The sequence below is a fragment of the Zootermopsis nevadensis genome, unplaced genomic scaffold (assembly GCF_977971745.1).
Source record: "Zootermopsis nevadensis isolate Lab colony 2312 unplaced genomic scaffold, Znev_1.0 Znev_ptg000006l, whole genome shotgun sequence".
In the NCBI taxonomy this organism is placed as follows: Eukaryota; Metazoa; Arthropoda; class Insecta; order Blattodea; family Termopsidae; genus Zootermopsis; species Zootermopsis nevadensis.
The window spans coordinates 12,995,961-13,018,375 of NW_028259138.1; the positions used below are offsets into that span (position 1 = coordinate 12,995,961).

General features: G+C 40.6%; 2 protein-coding genes across 2 annotated transcripts in view; one reads left to right on the forward strand and one right to left on the reverse strand.

Moving 5' to 3' along the window:
• LOC110837456 (uncharacterized) overlaps window positions 1-22,415 on the reverse strand; it is a 516,015-nt gene that overhangs the window by 223,674 nt on the left and 269,926 nt on the right. The gene's annotated exons all lie outside the window — the stretch shown is intronic.
• Window positions 1-22,415, forward strand: part of CARPA (Carbonic anhydrase-related protein A) — a 279,269-nt gene that overhangs the window by 85,542 nt on the left and 171,312 nt on the right. The gene's annotated exons all lie outside the window — the stretch shown is intronic.

Genomic DNA, 22,415 nt, shown 5'->3' on the forward strand with positions numbered 1-22,415 from the left:
ACGACTGATTTATTTCTTAGAGGGGCAGAAAGAGAGTAAGAGAGGAGAGAGGGAATAATTCCCATCCTCTCTCCAGCCTTTCTAAACTTCTGCCCGACGCCAGTATAATTACTCACAGACTCGATGAAGTCCGAGGAATAATTGACAGTAGACTGCGATTCGAAGTGACAATGTTTACACAACTTAGATGCTCTGTGGTGGCGGAAATACTACCCTCAGAGCACAGAAAGTGTTTCACATAACTTTGGAAGAGATTGTTAGCAGCTGCGACAAGAGTTTCGGAATGATTATTTCAGCTGACGCCGAGGTAAAACTATTTATTGGTGCGTTTTAAATGATATTCTGACGGGATGTGAATTTGCTGAGGGACAGTGTAACTGTCGCGAGGAACAACGAAAGATTCTCCTAAAGTCAGCAAATACGTCGTTCACGTACACAAATATTGATATATGGGCGTGGCACCAAACCAAAAATCGGCAAATCACAATAATGTAAGCGAAACGTCCAAAACGTTATTTCCATTACTCGTACCAGAGAACGTCACTAACACACAAATGATTTTCTCTGCATTTTTGATATTTATTAAGATTTTCAACTGCTCACATTATACATAATATGATTATTATTGAATAATGAAGATGGCTGTCTTCTGGGTTATAGCGCCGTGTTGTCTGGTAGAAGCTTACCGACGTTTCAGAGGTCCTTACTGCCTGCATCTATCATCGGGGAAATTATAGAGGCTGAAAGTACACCTGAAACGTCGGTATAAGACCAGAATACACGGCGTTACAACCCAGAAGGCAGTCATCTTGAACATTAAGTTGGATCTTACTAAAGTAAGATGAGATGTGGATAAAACTGGCTCATGTTCGTCTCCCTGTCGCTTGTCGATATCAGCGGTGTCGGACCTTCAAGTTAGTGTTGGTAAAAAATATTCAAAAATCATTAATGTTTTGTAACGTAGGGATTTCGGTGAAATTATTTTAACTGACTAATACGAAACATTCCCTAAATGCGTCTTCAGAATCAGTCGTCACAAAATATTATATGCGCACACACGTGCTTACATTACACCACATTGCAATAAATCACAGTGCATCGCCTCGCAATCAATGCTATATCATAACCAAAATCATAAATTCTATTTTAGGAAGTCAACAACAGAAGAACTTTTAATTCGCGGCTTCATCCATACAGCAAATGACGTTATCCTCATGAATGCTGTCGCTGTAACAATGCAGCCAGTTCTTTGTCAGAATTCAATTACCTGTGGTACCATTACGTGTCTATTCATTAGCTCACGACTTTTGGTTCATTTCGCTTATCTGATCGTAGTAGCTATATGCAACCAGCACGACCTGTAAATCGTGAAGTATCGTTCCAGGGGCCGAGGTGCACGAACTCACTAGCAGTTCCAGGATGTTCTGGAAACGAGATTCTTCCTACTGACGTGTTTTCGCCTGCACTAATATTTAGGTAATACTAATAAATCGATTAACTGACAGACAAATTGGTTACTAAATCATTTAACTGACAAACAGTTTTCATGTCTAACAAACCCAAAGTTCGGTCCACACGTCACCTTTCCGCCTATTTGTTTCTTAAAGTGTTATTGCTTACGAAATTTGTCAAGCCTATTTATATTTCTTTATACCCCGATTTTTCGGAGTAGAAATATTTTGTCAAATTATTTTATATGCCTGGCATTCGAAATGTATTTCTTCTTCTGAAACGTGAAGTGTCTCTAAATAAATATAAATATAATGCAAAATATTAAAATCTAAAAGGGGAAAGGAAACACAATCACGTTGCACAGAACTTATGAGGACATTTATGTGTATTCCGGTATGGAATACACTTTCTACGCTAGTTTTTCTCTGTATTTATGTGGACATGTATCAAGAATAGAATATGGTAAAATCCAAGTGTAGCAATTATGACTCATTTTCGTCCCAAGGTTTTAAATTAGTCTATGTTCCCTCGTAAGATTAGTTGAGAAGTGTGTTCCGTCAAAAACATGGCCTTCGACATCTGCGAAGAAGGTTAGCGAAGTCACAGTTGACTGGGATAGATTACCTTTGCGTGGGTGGACGGACACGAACTCTTAGGCTTGTAGCTACGTACAGCGAAGTGTAAGTGTTAATCCCCCAGACGAAATTAATCTTTACAGTCAAATTTCTGTCCAGGCCCTAAAATATAATCTATAAACGCAAAAAATGCTTACGATTAGTAAATGAAAATTTCCATTCATACCAAAGTTCAACAAATCTGTCAAATGTTAGATGCAAAGTTTCCACGCGATGTTAGTTCAAATCACAATTCTTCGCGTTGTCCGCCAACGTTTCATAGGAACATGCCTCTTCCATATTCAGGGTTAAAGTGGGTTAAGGCTAGACGTTGTTGAAGTAAGAGGTAGTATCCGTTTTATTAGGTTCCTCGTTAAAATTAACTCTAAATAAGGCACAAATTCCATTCCATTTTTGTGGATCTGATTGGCTACTCTCCCTGAGCTACTTGTCCGATATTTAAACTTTCGCCCGTATAACCAATCTAAGTCTTAGCCCTACTCACTTTAACTCTGAAGACGGAAACACAATGTTCCTTCGAAATATACAACATCTAGACGAAGGCACGGTGCAAAAACGCAGAAAAACACATAACCAAATCTGTCAACTGCTTCATGGTTTTGTATGGGGAGACACATCCCGGCACGCTGATAATATTAGCCTAATTTCTTGGATATATTACGTCATTTCAGCACAAAACTGCTAAACTGAACATAAGAAATAATCAATATTAGCCATGCGCAATTTTCCATCTACTGTCTCATTCAGATGGACTGGAAGTTCAGTCACCACAGATTTGTGATAAATACATTTACTAAAACATTTAATACGTTTTGAAACAAACAAAGCGGATACCAAATTGAATACGGCCATATATTTCATTAAAGGACACTATCCAAGTGCAATAAGACTGTATCAAAACGCGGAACAAGGTAAAAAATAAAGTCAGCATTAAATTTATGTCAAAATGCGCCATTTAGAAACATCAGACATCAGCGAAGATAACACAACCACTAGGTACTGCAAATTCACTGAAGATATTTATGCAAACTGCACCACACCACGAAGGCGAAGAGGCGTGTGGAGGTGAAGCTCCACATGTTATTAATCTCGACAACAGACGGAAAGAGTCGAAGTGTAGTCTGACAGAAGTTTACCGAAGTTTCAAGGGTGCTTCCTGCCTTCATAATAGCAATCAAATCTGAAACGTCGATAAACGTCTACCAAACGACATGGCGAAACTTTCCAGAATACAACGACCTTCATATTCGCCGCTGTGAGAACCCGAAATCTCAACTAGTCATGTTATTGAATAAAAATTTACTTGGATATTATCCATCGTCTAGTAATAAAACGTAAAAAACGTAAAACGACGTTTCGGAGATGGGGCTCTATCTCCGTCTTCAGGTTCCTACTCAGTTGGGCCCACTAGATAGAGCTAATCCCTATCTCCGGACTTTTTAATTTGTCCGGAGATAGGGATTAGCTCTATCTAGTGGGCCCAACTGAGTAGGAACCTGAAGACGGAGATAGAGCCCCATCTCCGAAACGTCGTTTTACGTTTTATATTCACTAGACGATGGATAATATCCAAGTAAATTTTCATTCAATTGACTCTTCACCATCGTCAAGAAGTTTTAGATTTGATAGTCATGTTATATCCTTCACGCCCAGTAAAAGACCCAATTTCAACCCATACAAAACAACAGACAAACTTATTCTAAAGAAATGTCGGTTTACTGTAGTATATTTGCGAGCATGTTGACTCTTGGTGCGTGAGGAACTTAGTGGCTTCAGTTGGCCGGCAAATTTATCGAATTGGAGCAGGACATGCGCGGTTTCTGCACTGAGCGTTCTGTATAATGAATCCATTAACGCTTTTAACAAGCCACGTAAGCGGGAGGGAGGACTATTACCAACTGCTGCCGAGTTAAAACTGAAGGCACGTAATTCTGTCTGTTACAAATTTTGAGTCACCTATTGTTACGAAAATTTGCATTCATCATCATCATCATCATCATCTCTCCTTCTACCCAGACATGTTAAAACTCTTCAGTACACCAAGCGAAAGCTTCTCGTTTGTATCCTGTTGCAAATGCGGCGTGCATTGTGGCGGACTGGCCGGACACGCGAAAACACTTCCGAGTCGAACCGGTGCATTCCGGCAAAGAAGGAAATTTGGTCAGCATTTCGTAAACTTAATCAATGATCGCTCAATCAATCATGGTTTGGGTATTGAGAATGATTCAAAACGGTCACAACACACAATTCTTATACAGGAACAAATCGACAGAACCGATGAAAGGTAATGATCACAGTCAAAACGTCACAAGTCCCTGCACCACGTAGGGCCTCTGTATGCCTAGGGGCATTTGAATATTGTCCTCACATGTGAAAAATAACTTTCGAATCATCCTGTACTTGCCCTTTCTTGTTCCGAACAGCTCTGGGATCCATTCCGCGGTGGCTCATTCCCAGCAACGTATTTAAACTAACTAACTAACTAGATGGCTTACCGAACCAGAAGGTTCATCACCGAGTTAACCAAAGTCCTCCACTGGACCCTGTCTCCTTCAACTCCTATCTCCCATAGATCCCGCCTGAGATTATCCTCCCATCTACGTCTAGGTCTCCCCAGCGGTCTCTTCCCTTCAGGTTTCCCAAATAGTGGACCCAACCAACCAGATGGCTTATGAAACCCGAAGGTTCATCACCGAACTAACCAAAGCCCTCCACCGGACCCAGTCTCCTTCAACTCCTATCTCCCATAGATCTCGCCTGACATTATCCTCCCATCTACGTCTAGGTCTCCCCAGAGGTCTCTTCCCCTCAGGCTTCCCAACCAATACCCGGTGCACACCTCTTGTCCCATCCACGCGCGCTACATGCCCAGCCCATCTCATTCTTCTCGACTTAATCACGCTGACAATATTGGGGGAGGAGTACAGATTTTTAAGTTCGTATTTAAAACATTTCTTAATTATTAAGAAACAAAGTGTCTTACTTTTCTATTGTCATGTTGCTCCTCCTGTTTCCTCCTTCATATATTTACGACGACTCGACTTGCGTGCGCATCAAAAACATTCCAAAAAAAAACCTCTTCCGTCACCTCTACGCTCCTACGTACGCTCGATACCAAGATTTAGCTTCAAAAGTAGTGGTAATAATTGAGGGCGAAGAGATCAAGAGATATTCATGGCAAGAATCGAAAAATGATTAGAACGGTCTAACCACAAGAGTCAATGTTTTTGAGACGGCTACCGGAGCACCGGGTCGAATTAGCGCAGCCTGGGAACTACGAAGGCAAGACTTCTGATAACTACTATGAATAGCGTGGCTTTGTTACACAAATTTATATAGGCAAGGCCTTGTCCAACGAAATGCACCAGACTTTCAAGCACTTTTTCCTGAAAAGCAAATACAAAGTCACGATTATTTAATCCAATCAACCACCAGTAACCAGCAGCACGTGAACAGAAATCCCGTCAAGGAATCAGAAATTTTGAAGCAATACAAAAGCTCTAAAGAGTATTTTTGTCTGTAATTTTAATCAAACAGAAACGCCCGGTATATTTCCAAGGACAAACTAACCAGTTTCCCCTCACAATAAGACTTAATTGATTTAGCCCGAATGTTTCCATTTGAATTCAAACTATTCAGTCACATTTATTTCTATCCAGTGCAGTGGCGGTATGATATCTTCACGTGCACACAGCAGGAACTATTTGTACCATCGTCCGTAACGTTGAGTAGCTCGAAGTTTTGATAAAAAGTGTGTTAGCAGATTTAGTTTGATTTTTCACTACGAACAGCCATTTTTAATAAATATTAGCCAACCGACCGAGTAATAAGAAACGGTGTGTTTTATTTCAGGTAAGAACATAACTTAAATAGTATTTAAATTGGATTATCCTTCATGGACTTCGCAGTTCTGTGCTCTCTTGTCTCTTACAATACATTCATTTTTATTATTTGGGAATTTACCATCGACTGAGAAAAGGTATCAAAGATGTATTACAATTTGAAAATTTTGCCTGCAGAAATCGGAAAAATATTAAACCGAGTGGATGTCAGGTCTTTTCAACACGAAGCACCAGTAACTACTAACCATTACACCTAGGCGTCACATTAAAAAAAAAATTCACTAATAAAAGTTACAAATGCCTCATATATACATCCGAGTTCTGTTGCATTTAACATCAAATTCTTTATTTTTTTAAGATCCGAGAGAACACAAATTTCTCAAGCATGTGTCTGTCCACCAACTTTTTCTATTCAGAACGTCAATAAACAGTAACTTCCCGACAAATTTAAAATTATACAGTCGTATAAATAAATTACTATTATGAAGTAACCTATCTCGAAATATAATCAACGATTCCAACATGGAAGCCGTTCGTGATTCTACAACATTTATTAACGCGAAACCATTTATATTTGTACATCCAACGCTGCTAAAAGAACTTCACACAAGTTCTTAAGTTTTGAAGATATCCGTCTTCTGGGTTATTGCGCTGTGTAGTCTGGTCGATGTTAACCAACGTTTCAGAGGTCATACTGCCTCCGTCATCAGGGCGATGAATATGCCAATAGGGTGTGAGGTGCTGGGTTTATAGGCCGGGAAGTGAAAGGTGTAGCCTGCCCCGAGCCAATGGGAGCAGGCATTGGAGTGGACCAATGGCGAGAGTGGGAGAGGGAGAGAAAGTAGAGAAAGGTGAGTTTGGTTGTATGGATCAGGGCCCTGAAAAGTTTTACTGGCAGCGATATATCATGGATATCAGCTTCAGGACTGAGGATGGAAGCAGTATGTTCTTCCGAAACGCTGGCATGAAGCCAGACACTGCAAGGCACAAGACCCTAGAATATCGTCACAACATAATATTCTTCAGAACCTTATCACTTCACATCAAATAAGTCTCTAAACGAGGACCAGTTCCTAGGACATATTTATAATGTTTACTCGTAATGTGACACGCCACTGAAGTCCTAAACTTAAGTAAGCTCTTGTTTGTACAGAACGGGGATCTCGTGGAACAAAACAGTTAATAGAATTCAGAGGGTAAAAAGCACGTGTTCCGATTGTAATTATAGTAACAACAAAACACTGTTTCAGTTCTGATATTGTGAGAGCCAAAGCACAGAGCTACAAGCAAACAATGCACTGTAGAAATGTGTTTTGCTACTACAGAGGTTTTAATGTGGGAAGGGAACAGGCGATTAGCGGACCTTGTTAAAAAGCTGATTCCACAGCTCTCTTTTTAATTGGAGATAATTTGCAATTAGTCAGTGTTGTGCTCATTCTTTGATTACGGTCTGTAAAATGAGTTGACATGTTGTAGTGGATTTGTTACTTTATATTTTCATTTAATAGAATCAGTTTATTAACGACTTTCATGCAAACTGTTATCCAAATCCGGAAATAACAGATACGTGAGCGCAAATCGGGTATCCTCACACGAACACACGCGACATGGAACACGAAATACACAAACACAATATAGAAGCGTAGATAAGGCCAAAATGTATTTCAGTTAACAACCGATTGTCAGTGCTTAAAAAACTAGAGGAAATTGTAAATTACGAGGTGCGATCGGAAAGTTTCAAGACTGTGTCAATAGAGGGCGAACCGGATGTAGTACGAGCTTCTGCCGCTAGGGGGTGCGGCCTACATTCATAGTGAATCAGTGTGCCAGCCGGCATCATCGAATTAGCATTTGTTTCTTAGTTACGGGCGTCTTGGTAGTGCATTACACCGACCCTCCTGCGATTTCGGAATGGCGTGTGCATCAAATTTTGCCAAAGACTCGCCAAAACGGCTACGGAAACCTATGAAATGCTAAAGCAAGCATTTGGGGAGTCCGCAATGGGTCGTTCACAAACTTTTGTGTGGCATTCACGTCTTAAAAATGGCCGAACCTCTGTCGATGATGACGAGCGTTCTGGACGACCATCTTCGAGCACAACGCCCGAAAATGTTACGAAGATTCGGCAGGCCATTCACGAAGATCGACGTCGTACCATCAACGACTTGTGCGACATTGTTGGGATAGGCTATGGGACCTGTCAGCTGATTCTAAAGGAAGAACTCCACATGCGACGCATCATGACAACGCGCCAGCGCACACCGCCCTCAAAGTTCGGCAGTTTTTGGCCTCAAACACCATGGCCGTCATCCCGCACCCTCCTTATTCGCCGTGTGACTTCTTCCTCTTCCCAAAGATGAAAATTCAGCTAAAGGGAAGGAGATTTGAGACGATAGAAGAGATTCAGGCAGAATCGCAGATGGTGCTTGACAGGCTGACAAAGAAAGATTTCCAGGGATGCTTCCAGGCATGGCAGCGGCGCTGGGATCGTTTTGTTCACTCCCAGGGGAACTACTTCGAGGGTGATGGATGAATTTAATACCTGAGATAAGTGTACGGGTTTTTATAGGCGCAGTCTGGAAACCTTTCGATCGCACCTCGTACAATGGACAGACTTTTCCAACAAATTGTTGTGACCGGCTTATAAACCTTTATATTCTAAACTGTTAAACACGTTTTACCTTTTAAACATTTACCTCTTGTACTAAACCGATAGAAGAAAAGAGACTTTTCATTTTGTAAGTCTATGATATCTTATAATTAAGGCCATGAAACGCTGTAATTTTTGCGTTTCAAACATCAATAAATAGGAGGAAGGATTATTGTCACTCGGGTATTATCAATATGGAAGATAATTAGAACAGAAGCCTTCGAATGTTAGATTGGATTACTGGATAATGATGTGGACATTTTAATTTGCTATTGCGTACGTCCGTTTTAAACGATCCGCCCATAAAATACACGAAAAAAATAGGCTAAATATAAAAGAACGAATATAACAAAAGCGTAAGGCAGGAAGAGAAGAGAATGAAAGAAATGATTGAATAAAAACAAAGGAGAATGTTAAGGATTAATGATCCTGACATCGGAACGGACGTGGCCACCTTTGTATGTAAAATGACATTCATTTTAAAGGACATTTTTGAGCCAACAAATATTTCACAGAAATCTTCGTTCTTAAAAGTATATATAGTGTCCTAATTTGCTACGAAATTGAAATTCCACAGTCTAAAATATGTGTCAACATTACCGAACGACAGCATTTATAATATTTCTTGTTCAAATCTCGAGCAAAAACATGGCTACCATGACAACAAATTTTCACGGTTTTTCTCAGTCCCTCAAACGATTTAACGTTGCCTAAATCTGAACCAATCTGTAGCCCTTTCAACCCTCAATAACTGCAGTTAACTCTAACTGTACGTGATTGACGTAGACTGGTCTGTTTTCGTCATATTCTCTTTGATCGGAAGTTGTTATGTGTGAAAATAATGAAAGTTACAAGACTCGTCCCGTTATAATAAACCCGCGTATACGACCCATCACTTCGAGACTCCGCGTTATTGAAGGTCAGGTAATACACAGCTCCGTGGATCTCCGCGCATTCTCATCAAACCACAATCTCGTTTAACGCGATACATTAAGTGACGCACTGCAAACGTGCTTTATGAACCGTTAGTATCTTGACTGTCGTTAAGTTGGTAACAGTGACAGTCGTTTTCCAGTTCATCTTAATCCATTGGCAACACTGCGCGTGGCAGCCGGGACTTTCATTGGCTATTTCTGATAAATAATTGAACCCGCTTATAGAAGTGAAATGTTGGCTTAAACATTAATAACTTTGGATACTGAATAATGTCGTTAAAATGGCCAACGTGTTCCATTAGAGCGAAGGAGGGGGGGATATATTGATTTAGAGATGCAATTTTCGCCTAATGGTATTAGGTTCAAGCCTTCACCAAGAGAACATCCTTCAGCGACACGTAGTTATAAAGCTCCTGGAGAAATTCTATACTGTTATGGGACCCTACAGTTTATCACAGCCATAACAAAAGCCAACAACTAAGAAACATTCTAAATCACATCAATAGAGCGCATATCTGTCAAACATTTTTCTATTACATAGACCTTCATATAATCCTAGCATCTACTCCTGGCGTTTTCGTTTTGAGATTTTCTAGCCAAAATTGTGTACGTGTTCCATGTCGTTTTTCAATAGTAAGTGACACACTTAAGAAACTCTTAATTATTCATTTTATTCTCTCCATTTCATTAAATTTCAGACATTAAATTTCATCGACAGTCAGTTCTGAAACATTCTTAACCTGTGTCATTCACTCATGGTGACAGACATGTTTCAAGCCCATAAAAGTTAAGATTCAATAAAAAATACGTCATGAAAATATATAAATTCGTTAGTTCGATAGTTTCAGTGGGAAGACTCAGAAAACAAATCAAAATTCAATAGCATATCAAAAATTAATTACATACTTTACAAGGGATGAAAGAAGCCATGTTAACGAGTTCTGCACGGACAAGAGGACGGCGGAATAATTAATTGGTGGCAGGAGTGCAGGGGTTGCCGAGATCATTTATTATTGAGGGAGAGTTGACAATTACCTGCACTGGAGCGACCGCGTTGCTTCATCAGCGACGCGATCGGACAAGACATCAACTTCGCACTGGGCGTCTTCAATGCGAAATTCCTCTCCTGTCATTACCCTACTGTACACACCTGGTAACAGATTTATGCCCAAAATCATACAAAGGCGCACACATGATGACATTTAGATGTCAGAAAAGCGACTTGTAGACTCTGAGGTGGATGTCGGTCGTATTCCAGGTAACGCAGGAGAGTTTCTGCCAACTACCGCGTCCCGGCCGGATATGCAACCTACCCAACCTCCTTCCGTAGTCGCATCCGAGATCCATTCCCGGGTTTAAAGTGTAAGTGACTTTTGTCGTTAGTCTGGATTATGAATGGGCGGATGTTGGACTTGCACATTCCACCTGTTGTACTCAGGCGCAGATAAAATAATTCCGCGCTTAGATCTTCCTTAACTCATGTTTGACGTAATCAGAACCAAGTCTGAGGAAGTCATTTGTGAATGTAAGGTTAATCAAGACACAATTTTATTCCGTTCATTTCAGCCAAATGTACTTGCCTATGGCCAGTCGAGTTATCCAACCTTCAAGATTTACAATAACCATTCATTTGTAACTTAAAATTCAGTACAAAGTCATAGAAATATTATTCTGTTTCTTCTAGCAACGTTCAATGCCTTGGCAAGACTATAGGCCTATAGACTTTCACGTGCCACCTTTATCCACGTAATAGACAATTGCTCGCTGGTGATCATTCATCCGTGGTCTTCTTTGTACGTGTATTTGTACACAAACAAACACAACGCAACAACAGAACATCGTTTTTGAGACTGCACTACATTAAACTCTGTTGTGTTCTTTAATTAATCAAAGATATGTAATTTAATTGTATTGTTACACAGCAGTGGTTAATTTTAATTTTTATATGCTGCTTTGTAGAAACAATTCATAGAAATACCACGTCCATGGCTTAATATAAAAACACGTACTTCTATATAACGCGGCAAAATACGTGTTTACGTGTTAAAGTCTCGTAGCTTTCGTTATTAAGGAAATATAAATAATGGTTTTATCAAGAAATCTCCCACCTTTTATAAAGCCGAATACACATATATATATATAATTTTCAAATAAATTCGCCTCTGGACAGTAACGTGACCTTGTTTGGGTGCAGTCGTACCTTATTCTTTGAAGACTAATTTTTAGAAAACATCTAATCTATGCTTACATAACCAAAATAGTTTATACCCTTAAGAGGTTTCGATTAAAATTTTGTATAAATATTTCATCTAGCTGATTTATGCTACACGTTCTTCCAATCAAATCCTCTTTTATTTGATCGCACTAATAATATTCCTAGCTGGTGAAGCATATACATTTTTCATTCCTGTCATATATCGAAATAAATATATACCGTTAAATAAATAAATAAGACGCAAACAAGAAACACTGAAATACTGTCAAATACATAGTTATTATTAGGAAAAAACAACACTCCTAAATAAATTATTTATTTCAGATTATTAAGGCGTGAAAAATTGAACACTTCAAGTTAAACGTTTCAGTAGGCTGGGCTTTGAACTGAAATCTGTGTTATCTCCCCTCCCCCCCCTCCACACCACAAAGACAGACAGACAGTAACAATGGCAGTCTATATCTTGCGAGACGCGATGTTCTCAAACCACATTCCGACGCAGAGGCCTAGCCATCAACTCGCCGTGCCTTACACTGTTAATTTAGTAGAGAGCTTTTATGGACACTGGTTCCTACACCAACCCCCGCACTCCTTTCGGATCCACAAATCAGAAACGTCGCACTGCCTAATCTACTGCTACTGCATTTCTGTATTTAGTCGTCGGATATTCTGGTCATGGCGGGAATTAATCTCGTAACATGGCGGTGTTTTGTGTCCACATTTATCTGCTCTTTGGTACACAATCCCCACATCGAATTAGCCATGAACTCGCAAGGAAATAAGGCCAGGTTGGTGCAGTGGTGCTTGGTTCAAATGCGAGAAAGTTTACCGAGTGACCCGGCTAAGTGGGTTGCTTGATGTTTTCGCACAAATACCGAGACATTTAAGATGGCCGCGGTGGGCGGGGTATTCAACACGCACAGGAGAGATGAAATAGAGTACAAAATTTTGTTCGAAAGCCTGAAAGTAAGAAACAACTCGGAAGAACTAGGTAAAGATGGAACGATCATATTAATATAGATCCTGTATAAAGAGGATGCAAACACGTAAAGTATATTTATGAGACTAAGGACAGGGACCGGTTGCGTGCTCCTGTGACCACGAAAATGAATATTCAAGTTCCAGAAATAACAGGAAATTTCTTGACTAGCTGAAAACAGGTACTATCAGCTTCTCAAGTAGAACTGTGCTCCATTAAGTTACTTACTTCTCCTTCCAAAACGTTAAACGAGTCCCCCATGTTTTCTCCCTCATCACATTCTATAGGTAGTTCGATACGTGGGTCACTGAGAACTTTTTCTCAATAAAAGATTACAGTGTAAGACTTGAGGTTCTCACAGCGGTGAGTATGAAGATTTCCGTCTTCTGGGTTGTTGCTCTGTGTAGTCTGGTCGATGTTTACCAACGTTTCAGAGGTCATACTGAATATCGCCCTGATGACGGAGGCAGTATGACCTCTGAAACGTTGGTAAACATCGACCAGACTACACAGCGCAACAACCCAGAAGACAGAAATCTTCATACTCTGATGACGGAGGCAGTATGACCTCTGAAACGTTGGTAAACATCGACCAGACTACACAGCGCAACAACCCAGAAGACAGAAATCTTCATACTCTGATGACGGAGGCAGTATGACCTCTGAAACGTTGGTAAACATCGACCAGACTACACAGCGCAACAACCCAGAAGACAGAAATCTTCATACTCTGATGACGGAGGCAGTATGACCTCTGAAACGTTGATAAACATCGACCAGACTACACAGCGCAACAACCCAGAAGACAGAAATCTTCATACTCTGATGACGGAAGCAGTATGACCTCTGAAACGTTGGTTAACATCGACCAGACTACACAGCGCAACAACCCAGAAGACAGAAATCTTCATACTCATCGCCCTGATGATGGAGGCAGTATGACCTCTGAAACGTTGGTAAACATCGACCAGACTACACAGCGCAACAACCTAGAAGACAGAAATCTTCATACTCTGATGACGGAGGCAGTATGACCTCTGAAACGTTGGTAAACATCGACCAGACTACACAGCGCAACAACCCAGAAGACAGAAATCTTCATACTCTGATGACGGAGGCAGTATGACCTCTGAAACGTTGGTAAACATCGACCAGACTACACAGCGCAACAACCCAGAAGACAGAAATCTTCATACTCTGATGACGGAGGCAGTATGACCTCTGAAACGTTGATAAACATCGACCAGACTACACAGCGCAACAACCCAGAAGACAGAAATCTTCATACTCTGATGACGGAGGCAGTATGACCTCTGAAACGTTGGTTAACATCGACCAGACTACACAGCGCAACAACCCAGAAGACAGAAATCTTCATACTCATCGCCCTGATGATGGAGGCAGTATGACCTCTGAAACGTTGGTAAACATCGACCAGACTACACAGCGCAACAACCTAGAAGACAGAAATCTTCATACTCTGATGACGGAGGCAGTATGACCTCTGAAACGTTGGTAAACATCGACCAGACTACACAGCGCAACAACCCAGAAGACAGAAATCTTCAAAGATTACAGTATCTGAAATATGGAGTACGTTTACTTACATTACCTTATTAACAAACACTGCTTTTCTACTTGTTCAAAATTAGTAGACACCAAATTTCAGCTGTTTTCTTTTGCTGCTGACATAAATGTTGGACAAAATATCCCGAGTGAGGGTCGCATGTGTAACTTCGTAAATGTGAGTTTGAGTCCTGAATCCTACACACGAAGCAAAGTGATTCATTATTAGAAAACCCTTCCGCCAAAGACCAGGCTCCCTGAACCGTCACTGACTGTACTGTCAAAAGCAGCTGTCACTGTGACGTTTATTTAACGAGGCCTTACTAACTGCGTAGAAAACGCGGTGTCAGATGTTACAACGACAGCATGACGAATTGAGAAGGCGGGCGTTGTCTGTCTAAAGCACAACATCCACCTGGAAATCCGAGGAAAACCAAGGAAAACGCACGTCCGGTATGGGAATGAAATGTGGGCGTTGCCATGTACCAGAAAGAAAGCTGTTTTTGGTGGGACGAAGGAATGTGTTTGTTGTTTCAGGAACTAACGATTCGTTTGTTAGCTTCCTGCCGAAATAGCCCATCAGATCAGATCCCATAAACTGCCCAGGCATCTCATAACAACTGCAGTTGTGAATAACAGCAGCATATGAACAAGACATAGCCCCATGTTTAATAAAACTAACTAACAAAAGATGGCTTACCGAACCCGAAGGTTCATCACCGAATTAACCAAAGCCCTCCACCGGACCCTGTCCTGGGCCAACAAAATCCAGTCTCCTTCAACTCCTATCTCCCATAGATCCCGCCTGACATTATCCTCCCATCTACGTCTAGGTCTCCCCAGGGGTCTCTTCCCCACAGGCTTCCCCAACCAATACCTATTGCCCCATCCATGCGCGCTACATGCCCGGCCCATCTCATTCTTCTCGACTTAATCACCCTCACAATACTGGGGGAGGAGTACAGATTTTTAAGCTCATCATTATGCAGTTTTCTCCAGACCCCATCGTCTTCAGACACTGATGATATTTACTGATGAGGTCGTGTAGTGATTTCCACAAGCCAATTCAAATGTTCCTGCTGATTCATCAAATGGAGTGTGAATAAAACGTAAACAGTCCATTAGCGAAGTTTCTATGTACTCTGAAACTTAACAGTGTTTCTTAAACGACGTTTTCACGCAGATGCAACGACAGGGATCTTCATTTTAAAGCCTGTTACTATCTGAGAAATTCTTCTCCATATGTTACATGCATTTGTCACAAACGAGGTTCGGGTTACAGAGTCACGCCGGTATAATGACCGTATTCGGTATATAGAAAATATCACTACTTCGCAATTTCTCGGTTTTTAACGGTGTCAATTATGAAGATGGTTCGCCCTGATGATACAGGCAGCAATCATCCCTGAAACGTCATGAGGAGGTCCTCGGGAGGTCTTGGATTGGTCCGGGAAAGATCCTAAACAGGTCCTTGGGCGGTCCTGGCGAGGTACTGTAGAAGATCTGGAGAGATCAAGGAGAGGTCCTGGAGAGATCCCAGGGTGTTCTGGAGATTTAGTGGAATGGTCCAGGGGTCCTGGAATGGTCCTGGACAAGTCCTAAAGTGGTCGTAGGTTAGGTGGTGTGGGTTGGGTTGGGTTAGGTCCCTGGATACTTTCTGACAGAAGTAAAAATATGTTATAACATTATGTGAAGGAAATGCTATTATGAACTATTTACAAAACAATAGTCTTATCAGCGCAGCCATATAACTGATGTAACTGAAATTCTACATCCAAAATTAAGAATCGGAAATAAAGAAATCAAACGTAAGAATGAGATAAAAATTAAGATAAAAGATTAAGCCAACAAGGAAGCTTCATCACTGCAGCAGGAAATCTTGCACGTGTTACAGACCCCCGGAACTGTGGGAAGGGTTGCAGCCTGATAGTTAGGCAGTTTTGCTAGCAGAGGGCAATGTCAGACTTTGTCTTGTCTCCTGTTGGGAGCAGCTGCAACGCGTACCTCAACATTCCTCTTGCTAAATACATAAACAATGCTACATTATTAGTCAGCTTCCAGAAACAAGACGAATCACTACTAATTCTTAGTGCTGATGTCATTTGTTTATCCTTGAAGAAAATACTTCAAGTTACCGGAAGTAAGAATGGACGGAGGAGACGTGGTACCGCTCAGATTACGAACATAACCTCACATGTTACGCTTCATCACGGTTTTTTAAAGGCGAGGATAAGATTTCGTGCGAGATTTGTATTAATTACAGCTAAAAGACTGATTAACTCCTAGGCCTAACCAGAATATCCCGCGAGGAATTTCCTGAATTGAATGAGATCATAAATCAACTTATGACGTAACAAATAAATGTGATATTTCGGGTTCTGGTTGAATGAAGGCAACAGTCTTCTGGGTTGTTGCGCCATGTAGTCTGGCCTTAAGTTTACCGACGTTTCAGAGGTGTTTGCTGCTCCATAACCGGGGAGATCACCAGGAATTGGTTTTGAGGCGTGTAAATATTCGGATTTAAACCTAGGTCGCATTAGTGGGGACGAAGTTGAGGATCTGGTGAGGACATGGGAAACAATGTGAGAAGGGTGGACCACAGCCCGGTCAGAGAAGCTTCTCTGAGCGTTCTATGAAAGTGGCAATGCTTTCTGCATTCAAGACATAGCGGAGAATCATAACTCTTCTAAGCCTACCGCGAAAAATGACATCTACTTCATTTATGGTTTCTGCACTGGAAAAGCCAACAAGCAATTGCAAGAATATCGAAGTGCCCAAACCGGAGAGTTCCTCATAAACCATCTTTCATGACGGCAGTTCACAGAGACATCTGCGGGAGAATCTCGCGTTTCCTCCCACATTTTCATCACAGATTCCTAGCAGACAAGATGAAGACCGTATTGTCGTCATGGCTGAACGCAGTTCACACCAGGGTACTAGAAGAATTTATTCACACTTTGATGTTTCTCGAATATCAGCTTGTCAATATCGGAGACTTGTATCCATATCACACTCGCCTTATTCAACACATACAATCGCGAGACTGTCGTATGTTTACAGTGAGTTCACCCAGAACTACGACTAGAAGTCATTTCCAGGACAAGCTTTAAAAAAAACTACTAGTGTCGAGCTCTTACGAACGGTATTGAATGTTTGAATTCCGTAATATACCGGGAAATCTTTGACCAGCTGAACTTCTCAAGAATTTCATCGAGTAATTTCTTTCAGTCAACTACTTAAGTAAAGTAAAGTAAAGTTTGTCCCACTATACGCCATGTAGGCGTTTGGGGTGAGAGGAGGTATAGCTCCTCTCTTCCTTGACCTCGGCACTAGATGGGGGTGAGTGGTCAGCATCACGCCCCGGCCGGCTTTACCCCCGGGAAAGGACCCCGGTACCCATTGTAGAGGAGGCTGGGTGGGCCCCAGAGCCGGTCTGGACGCAGAGGCTAGAGGAAAAATCCTCTGCCCCCGTCGGGGATCGAACCCCGGTCGTCCAGCCCGTAGCTAGTCACTATACTGACTGAGCTATCCCGGCTCCAACTACTTAAGTAATTAGTCAAATATTCAACATAAACATACATTGGAAACACAAATTAGAAGATGGCTGTCTTCTGGGTTGTAGCGCCGTGTAGTCTGTTAGAAGTTTACCGACGTTTCAGAGATCCTTACTTCCTCCATCATCAGGGCGATGACTCAAGGCACTAAAACCCAGAAGACAGCCATCTTCAAATTCACCGCCGTGAAAACTTTAAATCCTTTAACACAGATTAGTTCTTAGAAAGGAGCTTTCTGTAAGAGAACTGACAAAGTTCGATTTTACCATTCATTCGGTGAATATCCTTACTCTGGGTCTAAACTCACACCCGTGACTTTCCGAATATGAAACAGGACAACAATTTCTTGACCGCAACGTCGTATTACCGAGATCAACCCGACTTCTGAGCTGCTACGATAGTACCTGCTTTCACGTAAAATAAAGTATCTTCATAATAATTGCAGAAAACAGGATCTGAAAAATTCCATCTAAGACTAGATCTCACTAGCAGCCTCTTCCCCTCGCGTTCCGACCAGAATATCTCGTCTATGGTATCATTCTCGGTTTAATCATAAGAAGAACAGACTAGTACTAGATTTTATGAACTTACTAGTTACGTAGCCCGGTGTTTATCATCCCATTAGCTCCTGCTTCTAAGGGCCCAATTTTCTCCTTTGTACATAGTTCTCAGACACCTTGAGTTTCCTACGTCATTCATAAACAGTCTGTATATTCGTAAGACGCGTGTCCCATAGGAAAAAGACTATTTGACGATCTCCGCTTACAGAAGTACGGGGCTAGAAAGAATACACTGTGTAGAAAGAGACAGCTTGCTTTCACTGTGAGTGAAGGATAGGAGATTGAAAAGGATTCTGTTTCTAGGACTGCTGGATTGCTACATAAGATATTTACGCATGTAATCTCGACACCTAAAAGTGTCTGGACAAGGACGTACAGTGCAAGACTGGGTTAAAGGTCATAACGTGTAGCTGAGTTTAACTAGATGAAGTTTCAGGAATTAAAACGAGAAGCTGAGAATAGGGAAAACTGGAGAGCTCTTTTTGGGCAGAGCAATGGACCTGTCGTAAGACAGAACACTGAATAATAATAATAATAATAATAATAATAATAATAATAATAATAATAATAGGGTCCATTACGTAGTTTTGTGAAGACGGTAATTAGTTTGTGGGTTTTTATTAATTAATGAAACAATGTCTTTTCGTGCTGATTAAATACTCACTGCAACTTTACCATGGAATTAATCTGTTTTGGGGTTACTGGTACTTGATTAGTTAATCAGATTGTTCATGGGTTGGTAAGTTAGTTATATTTCGGAGAGGGAGTGTATGTAAGAATATTTCAGACAAGAATTTCTAGAAATAATTCATCATGTCTGCGTTTGTTCAGATGTTCCCTTCAATTCAGAAAGGCTAATCGGTACCATACACTGAAAATATTACGACGTAACTGTAAAATATTAAACGAATTATCAAATTACATTTATTCTGATTAACATTACTTTGAAATACGTAATATTTTTTCAGTGAATCTCACTTACATTATCGACATTTATTGTCCTAAAATAAAGTACGCCTCGTTATCTCGTCGTCGTCATAATTCGTCTTCAGTACCGTAATTTATACCACGAATTTTCGCCAACACAAAAGAAAACAAACGAATAATAATAGTGAGTGATGTTCCAGACAACAAAATATTTCTCCCAAAAGTTGTTCTCACAACACACATATCCCGAAAATACGTTTCATTTTATTTTGTTAAAACTCCCAGGATTTATGTCTGTCTTGTACTGAGCTAAGTGACCCCCATACCGTGCCCCAAATACTACAGCGCGAAGCTGAAAATTCATTCTTTTGGGGGTCGAATACAAGGTAGGACGGCAACTGGAAATGAAAATAGGGCGCGAAATAAATGAAATCGCAAGGAAGGGAGGAAAATAGATCTAGTTTCATCTTCTTCTTTTGAAATTTATTACAATATTTATATTTCATGAACCCTATTGTTTATTTAATTCCCTTTCTCGGTCCGTGCAGCTTGCAACCCCGGCTTCTCCTGCAGACGGTACCTCGTAAAATATAAATAATATCTTCGGACAGATAAAAGAATCGAGAGACAGGTTAGGTTACGCGGAAACTGGAGCATATCTCCTGCGATGTGGAGAGAATTATGAACTTTTTCCTCTTTCTCGCTTTTATTTTCAATCTTACTGTGATTATATTTTAATATTCAGTCGACGTAGAATGTGACTGGATCCATATCCAGCACGGCAGTGAATTTCATATAAAATATTAACACTAATCTTCTAAAATGCGACGATTTGTCTAGATGGCTTATATAGGTCACCGAAACGTCGCCGCTGACTGGTAGTCACTCATATTTTATGTGATGATAATGTTGCGTCATACTGTGTTGAATATATACTTGTTCAATTTTATCAGTTCTAATCACAATAAAATATTAAATATTAAAATATTACAATTAACATTTAAATATTTAAAATATATTAAAAAGATGTTCTATATCGAAATGTTCGATTTACATTAGAATTATTTTATTTTATTTTAATATATTTTAAATATTTAAATGTTAAATGTAATATTTTAATATTTTAATATTTAATAATAATATTTTATTGTGATTAGACTGATAAAATTGAACAAGTACATATTTTATATATTGTCACGAACTTTGAATCTCCTGTCCTGACAAACGTTCTCAGTCACTTCAGGTAATTTCTGATATAATAGCCCAAAGTTGATCAAGTCCATGTTCTCAAAAATCTTCAATTTCAGTTATTTAATTAATATTAAACATAAAGTTTTATAACCATACAAAGCAACATATAAAATCGTACATTTTTAATTCTAATCTTTATGCTTTTATTCAGCGGATGCCAAGAAATATTATGGCATATTTGATGGTACAGAATGACGTAAATGCTTTCAGTTCAGCGTTAAATTTTCCTCACTCATGATTAAGATATGCGTTAAGTGTCGGTGAAATCTATCGCGCGATTAGGTCTCTCTGATGACCTGTCAAAATCCGAGAACTTTGCTGCTCAATCTACGTCCTCGTGTCTCAAGTTCCACTCATCGTTCCAATATCGATTTACGCGTATGATCGATATGAATGCGAGACAAACGTTCCTCCTACTGGAAGATCCCAGCACAACACGTGCGATCAAATGTCAAGGTCACACATTTCGATCGGACATGCCTAATTCAAGGCCGTGTCAGTACATCAGATATGTCGTCGGCTTCTCACCGCGGAGATCTGGGTTCGCTCCAGGGTCAGTACATGTGGGATTTGCGGTGGGCAAAGCGGCGTCGTGGCCTTCGGCTTTTCCGTTTCAATATCATTCCACGATTACACCATAACCACTCGTGATATTGGCTCTTCAGCGGCCGCGGTTCTATCGAGATATATCGATACAATTTAACAAGAAAAATAAGATACAGTTCACAGCGGGTACCTTACTGAGGTTCGAACTTCGAATCATTCTGTCAGGGCGATTCTGTGATTCGGTTTTAAGAAAAATAAGAGACACGGGGGGAGGGCGGGGGGGAATGACTAGTGGCTCCTCCATCCTGGCAACGACGTAACTCATAAACGTGACGTTTTGTACGAGTGTGGAACTTCGATGACTACAGATGATGATCTAGACACGGAACACGTGACAGGAGAACAGTAAATTCTTCCAGGATGTTTGTGTCTTCGAGAGATACAGAATGGTTAAAATTGACACATTGGCTTTCGGGTGATATTATCCGGACAAAAATTTATACAGTGACCGACGCCTGTATCGTATAAATCGTGTAACACTTCTGTGTCACGTTCCTTTTCCTGTATCAGCTGTGTGGGGTTACAAAAACATTATTTCACTCCACGAAGGCCGAGTCTCTACTTACACAGTCGTGTGACCTACTGGCGGCTCTCACAGAACTTAAATACCTACACGTGTGACCCACCGGTGAACCACGTGGTAGCCAAGGACCAAATTAGTACACACACACACGTAACAAATACAAATCACTATTAAAACATCAAGAAATTAAACAATGAAACAGATGATATAAATAAACGCCATTGAACAAGTCCTCGCTGCTAGCGCGACATTTTTTTAAAACTGCTTTCAAATTCCTTTAAAAAAGGCTGATAAATGATACTCAAATTGACAGCTTTGTAAAAATCCACCCATAAATGTCCCGTATGCATTCTTATATCCATCGCATCACTACATAGAAAGTGTTGAATTTTTTTTGAAGATAAAACCAATCTCTTACATTCGGTGTACTACCGACAGGACAGACGACCCAAGTTTATTATTAATCCTGCAACATCCGATGTTAATAAGCTACAACCCTCTAAATTACGATCTTAAGTCGCATCGTATTCTCAGTTGCCAAGGAATGCAGTGGCGTCACAAAGATCGGCGGGGATGACAGTAGCCACTGGGGGGGGGGGGGGGAGAGGAAACGCTGCCCGTGGATACAATTTTGGGAAGCATCCGATGTCAAATTACTGGAATGCTTCCCTTGTGAAGTCATGCGACCAGCAACATTTTTGCTGTCCGCATTCTCCAGCA